We start from the raw sequence: 7,672 nt of genomic DNA, 5'->3' as shown, positions 1-7,672 counted from the left end.
AACCAGGAAGTCTAGCTCAAACCGGGACAATACCCATGAGAACCTCCTCTCCGTCATGATCTGCCGTAGCCAGGGTGCTCCCTCCTCTCCTGTGGACGGGTAAGGGCCAGGTGTGGTGATGCGGGAGGGAGGACGGCTGCAGAGGCTGCTGATACAGATGGGTCCTTTGCAGGGCTGAAGGCAGCTGGTCCTGCTCCATGGGAGACACCCCCACGCTTGCTTGAGTTGACCAGCGCATTCCTTACGGGGCTGTTTGAGGTTTCTCCGGGCCCCTCAGGCAGTGCTTCCTGATGGGCTTCCATACAGTTGTATCCATACAGTGATGGCCTTCCACACAGCTGCATCATTTGTACGAACTCTGCGGCCTTGAGGAGGTAAGATGCATCTTGAGAAGCACATTTAAAAATTGGTACCAAAACCCTCTACCTAACTCCTCATATCCCAGCAATGCCCATGTTCTTAATTCCACACACCCTGAACCACCCTCCTCACCCCCGAGCTGAAAGCACAGTGAGTAGAATTTACCCTCGCAACTTTTAATGAACAACATTAGCCCGATTTACAAAAAGAAAACTAAAGCACTTGGTGTTTAACCCCTTGCTCAAACCATGCCGTCTCCAAGAGATGGGGTGCGGAGCCAGTCACCTCCCTCTGGGGGTTATTCCCTGGGCTGGGGGCTGCTGCAGGCAGCTCTGAGCATCATTTGTGTTTCTAGGCTGTGTCACTGGAGCGCTCAGCGCAGCAGCCTGAGATAGGTGTTATATGGGAAATATATAACCTCTGGCTGAGGTTCCTGGAGCCTCCGGAGAGCTCAGCTAGCAGGAGCCTGAGCGAGGGAACACAGGCTGTGCTTCCAAAGCTCTGCTTCTGCATCCTGACCGCCAACACCACCTAGCGAACGTGTTCTAGTAGCTGAGGCCACACTGGCACCCACAGTGGGACTTGTAGCTGCCCACGAATTACTACACCATCCCTGCGTCTGCGCACAGGCAGCAGCTCCCTGGAAAATCCTCCGGATGACCCAGGCGGACAGCTGTCCAGCAGATGCTCAGGCGGACCTGGCATGGTTGACACTGTTTGACACCATTTGCTGTCATGCACGTTCATCTGGAGTTACGCAGTGCCCAGCATAACACAAGCAGTGCCCGGAGGAGCTGGAAGCTCATAGAGTCTTATGTTCATCCAACAGAGAAGTCTCTCTGTTCATCCTCCACGTAGGGCAGTGGTACACCCACCCCAGCCATCTCCTCCCACTGTCCATCCCCACTGATGTACTGCAGCAGGCTCCTTCCCAGCTCCACATAAGCATCAGCAACTCCACAGGGGCAAAATAATTCCCTCACGCAAACGTGTTTGCCAGTGGCTTTTCACTCTGAAATGTGCTTTCTGGTAGGAGACAGGTAAAACCCCCACTGGTTTAGCATCACGTCCCATATCCTCAGCCAAACTGCCCAAGGCAGTTTGTTTGATGAGGGGGTCCAGCTTTGCCAGCTCTATCTGAGCACAAAACCAGTTTCAGTTTCCAGAAGCCCGGACACCTTGGCTGCTGCTGCTTAGGGAAAAAAAAAAAAAAAGAAAAAAAAAAAGCAAATGTTAAATAAAGATTTTTTTTTTACAGTGAAAGACACCTTGGCTGCTGCTGCTTAGGGAAAAAAAAAAAAAAAGAAAAAAAAAAAGCAAATGTTAAATCATGATTTGTCTTCTACAGTGAAAAAGGGATGAAGAAAAAGACAAATCTAATCCATCTTGATTAACGAAGGTTTACAGGTTTCTGCAGGCACTTCTGCTTGCTGTCGAGCCTTGGCACGGTTGTCATTCCAGCACACAATATAGCACATTAGAATCATCCAACGGAATGAATACACTTAGTGGGCATATAACAGGCTTTCTCAGCCCTCTTCCCAGCAGAAAGGTCTCTGTTCCCTTCCAAGCCCAGTGCTTGTGCGTTACTGCCCTCCCAGTCCCAGCTGTGGACTGGTGCATGCCGTGACTTGTCAAATAAGAGTGAAATTCAGCACCTGTCCTGAACCCTATTATTTGGGCCAAAAGTTTCCCTCTACTCCATCTTGGAGCTGCACATGTTGATGTGACTGCATGTTCCTTCTACTCCTGAAAACACAGTGTCTTGGTTTTGCTCAGCAGGAGAAGCACAGCTCTGCAGCAAGGTTTTGGAGAGGAAATGCCTCCAGGGCCATCAGGTGCACTTGCTGTGATGGTGTTACCAGGATCCCCTCACACACACATTACGAAGGTGCTCCCTTGCTGCCAGCCAAGAGCAGGCTTGAGGAGCAAACACAACACAGGCAGAGTTGAGCGTTGTGCTGCAGCCCAGCAAACCTCCCGATGGGACATGAGCGATCCCCAGTCTCGTTAGTCTCTTCCCTGTGGTTTTGGGCACTCACGGACAAGTTCTCATGTCCTTCGCACAGCAGGTTAGCTCCAAACAGACATCAGTGGTGAAACTGCTGCCTGGACCAGTCCTGGACCCCAGGACTGCCCCTCACTAGGAGGGGACCAGCTCCTAAATAGCGAGCGTTGCTGCCCAGTTGCCAGTCTACCGCTCTCTTGTTCTGTGCACAAATCCCTCTTTTGAAAGCCCGTGGGCTGCTGCTCTGGCTGTACTTGGAGACAAAACACCGCAATGAAGGCATTTTATCGCTCTCCACACTCGCTTCGTTTCCCTCACTGGGAGCGTGATTAAGGTTTGGTGACTTGTATGAGTCCATAAAGTAAAATCGCTCTCAGAAATCTACAACCCCATGGTCAACTTCAGGTGCTGCTCTGAGGGCGCAGGAGATGCTCTGCCAGCATTTGCCCGTTTTGGATGCTGCTGCATCAAAAGAGAAGAGCATTTTCCTTTTTCACGTGTTCTGGTTTATTTTCACATGCTGTCCCTGAGAAAGAAAAGCCATGGTGATTTCCCAGCCTTTATTCCCATTGTTCTTTCCTGCGCAGCCTCCTTCCACAAACGACCCCGTGCTGCAAATCATCTTTCACTGGGGCAGCTGGGTCCAGCACTACGAGCCTGTTCTACACTGAGTCTGCAGCACGAGTTGCTCTGGGGTGCAGAGATTCAAACAGCTTTATCATGCCAATCTTAGAGCAGACAGCAAAAACTCATCCTACAAATCCTCACCAAAAGTCAAGCCAATATTCATGACCACAGGTGGCTTATGCTCTGCCCAGTCAATAGCACCTCGGTGTTTTTGTCAAGCGGTGACAACGCGATTGATTGTTGTAATATTTGCTGTTCTGTGCCAGGGGCACCAGCGTGGGGCTGCAGAAGGTGCAATCTTCTGAGCTCCGTCGGAGTGACTGATGTCATTTTGAACCCCCGGAACTATCGTTAGTTGTGAGGCAGGAAGCAGGTGGCCAGCACAAGGGTTTCCTTGTGCCTCGGTTGGTCCCGCAGCGCTGGTGGAGATGTGCTGGTGTGGGGCTCACCTATTGGATGAGGGGCTGCCTTGGGCACTGCCTGAGCATCTGGGGTCTAATGCCAATATATAAGGAAACAAAACCACATCAGGTGTAGTCAGATCGCAGCAGTGGTTTCTTTCTCACCAAAAGCAGACTTGCCAGGCTAACCGATGCTGCTCGCAGAGCCACGGCAGCTGGCTGCCCCAGCTTCAGACAAAGCCACCTCGGGCCAGCTACTCCCTGCAGTATCAAAAACCATGAGAGGATTGTACCTACCTGCTTTCTCTTCAGTCTTTGCTGTGCCTTCTGCCTGATCTCCCACATCTCAGTGTAATTTGGAGTCTGCCATGTAGCGAGGGAAGTGCCACTGCCACAGGCTGTGCTGAGATTTGACTGAAATGTCCCTTTCTGCATGGTGGGCTGACGCGAGCTGGGGCAAGGGGTTTGCACCATCACTGTCCAAGCAGGGTTTAGAGAATAACCAGAGGCTTGTACAGCTATGATGCTTTTGATTTCAAAACACTGAAGTCAGCCGCATCACGCTTGAAACAAGAAGGACATGAGCCAGAGCTAGGATGTGCAGAAGAACTGCCTGACCCTGCCTGGAGAGAAGGCAAAGGAACTCAGGGAGCAGTAGCAGCTTCAGCACCACGACCAATCACCGTTTTAGAGCTGCACCGAACACCCTACCCAGTCCACACAGCAGCACCCCAGGGAACATTCGGCCCTGCTGAGTGCAGAGACTCGCTTTACCTCAGTGTGCCAAATTCCGACACGCTGCAGCGCGGGCTGGGCAGGCATCGAGCAGCATCCCTCCAGCGGGAGGACACTTTAACATGCGTGGTGCTGCAGAGCCTCCGAACTGAGGACCCTGCCACCACTTCACAAGCATTTTGTGGAAAGAAAGAGCATTTGAGCTATAAATTAATAAATCCACTATTTGCACTGGATTAGGGTGAATTGCTCAGCTCTGTTCACATGTTAACCCTCAGGAGACTCCGGAACCCTACTGTTTGCTCCGTTTTATTTGTAGAGCCTAATAGCTTTCATATGACAGAAAGTGAGAGACGAGCTAATAAAATTACCAAGAAATGACATCCACTGAGCACACTGACCTGAGCAGTGATTTACTAACCGTGCTATAAGAGCTAAAAATAGTTCTACTTGCATGCAATACCATCTATGCCAGCAATTAGTGCAATAAACCTAACTAATAACCTCACTCACCTAGATAAAAGGAGATGGCAGGCTAATCCCCTGCAGTTGAAAGCATCTTCTAAGACTTTCTTTCACCGAGGCAAGACTTTGCACACTGAGAAGAAGCAATTGTCAAGAGCAGAAACAGATGCAATAGTTTAGAACTCAATGTAATAGGCTGGAATAGCTCTTTCAAGGTATCTTGGCCGGCTTTTTCTGCTCAGCCATAAAAATATTGCAACAAAATGTTTCATATCCTCCTCTCTACTTCCGTGAGGTTCTCATTTCTGAGAAGAATAAGGGGTGACATTTATATCTTCACTCCGAGGCAGGTGAATATTAAGGACAGAGAATGTAATTCTACACTGCTTCAGTATATCACAGTACATCATGAATTCTGCGATAATTCTGTAATTCTAGAAAAAGATGTGCTCAGGAAATACAATTTATATGTCACATCTCCACACTAATCTCTCGATAACTTTTCTCTAATGCCTTTGGGTACAGACAGGTCTAACAAAACCATCTGGTTCATGTAGGTGTCATTGATGCTGGGGGGTGGAAATCACTCCGTCTCCCTACTCCAAACACCCTCAGACTTTGCTGAGCTCTTGAAGGACCCACCTAGGCTTGGGATGAAGAGGTAGAGACTAGGCTGCATCTGGAGACTTCTCTAAGAACATGAACCGGTCTCTTTTTGTACCACTTGTTGAATTCCAAACAAGGACATGGGCAATCAGAAGAGGTTTTGGTCTGGGTCTGGCAGGAGCTGAGCAGTTCAGCTACACCAGCTTCCCAGTGGTTGATGTGGAGATTTGGGCGGGGACCATCAGAACTCACCCCACCACTTTCTACCAGGTTAAAATTAACTCTCCTGTGTCACCTACAACCTTCCACTTCAACAGCAGGATAAAAACACACAGGGGCTGTCGAAGAGAGCAGTGATTTACGTGGAGATGCAGAGCCACTTCCTCCCATTGACCCATGACTGACAGTCCTGATGGACCTTCCCCCCACCCTGTTCCCTGCTCCACATGCGAGGAGGAGCTGCTCTTTCCCCACGATGCCAAGCACAGCACAACAGCATTACTCAGTTGGCAGCGATGAAATGCCGAACTTGTACCACTGCTGCAGGCAAGTGGTGTCAAGGTGTCACTGTCCCCCCACTCAGACGAGAACAGCAGCATTGCCCAGGGGACACTTCTCCAGCTGCAGACCTGTAAGTGACAGGATGGCTCGGGGAGCTCAGCCAGGCGGGACACAGGTCACACCGGTGCCCTGGCCCACAAGGCAGGAGTAGCTCAGGCGATGCTGTTTCATACAGCACGTCCTGGAGGCCTCTCAGCTGGAGCATCGAAGTCTTTTAATTTTCAGAGGTACTTTCAAATGCCTCTGCTATGCTTTAGGACAGAGTGACAGGCAGGAGAGCCCTGGTCCCCTCCCCGACAGAAAGGCTGGAGTTACGATCTGCCTCTCTTCAATCCAGGACTATTTATAGCTGGCCAAATTTGAGCATCTCCTAAAATCTGAAGACTTGAGACTGGCAGGAAATGTCCGCAGGAGGTGGATGACATGGATTGGCACTACCTCCAGATCTGTTTCTTATTCTCCCAGGGAGCGGGTGGTCGGATTGGGCCACATCTTGCGGCCCTTGTTCCTCACGGACACCCACATTTAATAGGGGCTCGACTCTCCTCCACCAAATCAAACACGCTTCAAACTTGCCACAGTGACTGAAGTCAAAAGCAAAACAAATTCCTCCCATTTCGTTTCTGAACGGGCGCTTTGATTACCAAGGAGAGAGAATTGCTGCTGCTATAGAAACAGCAGCCACCAACCTGCTGACCACGCTTTGCCGCAGGCAGACCTGGAGACTGCTCGAATGGCAGGGTAGGCCACCGTCCATGTCCAGCCACCGCGGCAGCCTGCAGCGTCTTTGTGAGGCCCCAACCTCCCCTAAAAACACGAGCCCTGCTCCATTTCCAAACTTTTCAAAGCAGGTACCTCGCTCCCAGCGGGTACGAGCAGGCAGGAGACACTGGTAAATACAATATTGCCCAAGCCTGGGCAACAAAATCCATTGGAAACTTAGTGCTACTTACCCACCTCTGCCCAGTTTGGGTGTGGGAAAGGGACCCAGCACCCCCACACCAAGCCTGGGGGTTATAACATTGCAACATTCAGAGCTCAGACAGCAAATACCTAAATCCTCCTTCACCCGCATGGGCTTTAACCATCCTCCATCAACCACCTCTGCAGACAGCCAGAGCACTACGGTAACAGGGGCTACTGGAAAGAAAAGATCTCTTTAGATACCAAAGTGCTGGTTACTATTCTACATTGATTTCGGTAAAAAGAGATTGTTTTGGTAAGTGCTGTTTAAATTAAAAAAAATAAAAATCTGAGTAACCAAGTGAAAAAAATGACTGTATTTCCTTAGGAAAAACCCACTCATGTTGTAGATTGCAGTAAATAAAAAAAGGCAAACAATTAAAATGTTCTATTGATGCAGTGATTTGAAGAAGCTCTTTAAAAACCTAACGTTAACGTGTTTGCCAGAAAACACGTACACATACTAGACTAATACTTTTGATGAGTAATTGAATTTATTGCACATAATCAACAAATTAAAGTTCTGATATTTCAAGGTTTAATTAAGAAGAGATAATACACCTAGGTTGGTCTTTTTTTCTTTAAATTTTCACTAAAAGAAGCGATGAAACCACCACCAAAACCTGACTTCAGGCTCGTTTCCATGAAGTTTTGCTCGCCGCACACCAGCCCTGCCCAGAGAAGCAACCCATAGGGCAGCAGTCAGAGCTCGCTGCCCCGAAGAGAGGGCAGCTCGAGAGCAAGGACTTCGATTTCCTGCAGAGGAGGAGATGGGGGATACAGGAACCAGCTCACCTGAGACGGAATTTGGCATCCACCTGGAAGAAGCTCTGGTCAGAACAGCAGCAGCCTTTGGGTGGCCGGTTCAGGGATCAGCCTGGCTGGACTGCAGCTTCCCAGGGGTGGATGAGCAGCCTGTGGTGTACTTAGGTCAGCCTGGGAAAAG

Source organism: Buceros rhinoceros, unplaced genomic scaffold, assembly GCF_000710305.1.
Source record: "Buceros rhinoceros silvestris isolate BGI_N320 unplaced genomic scaffold, ASM71030v1 scaffold9897, whole genome shotgun sequence".
Classification (NCBI taxonomy): Eukaryota; Metazoa; Chordata; class Aves; order Bucerotiformes; family Bucerotidae; genus Buceros; species Buceros rhinoceros.
The sequence above is the reverse complement of the archived record's forward strand: the minus strand, read 5'-3'. Positions refer to the sequence as shown.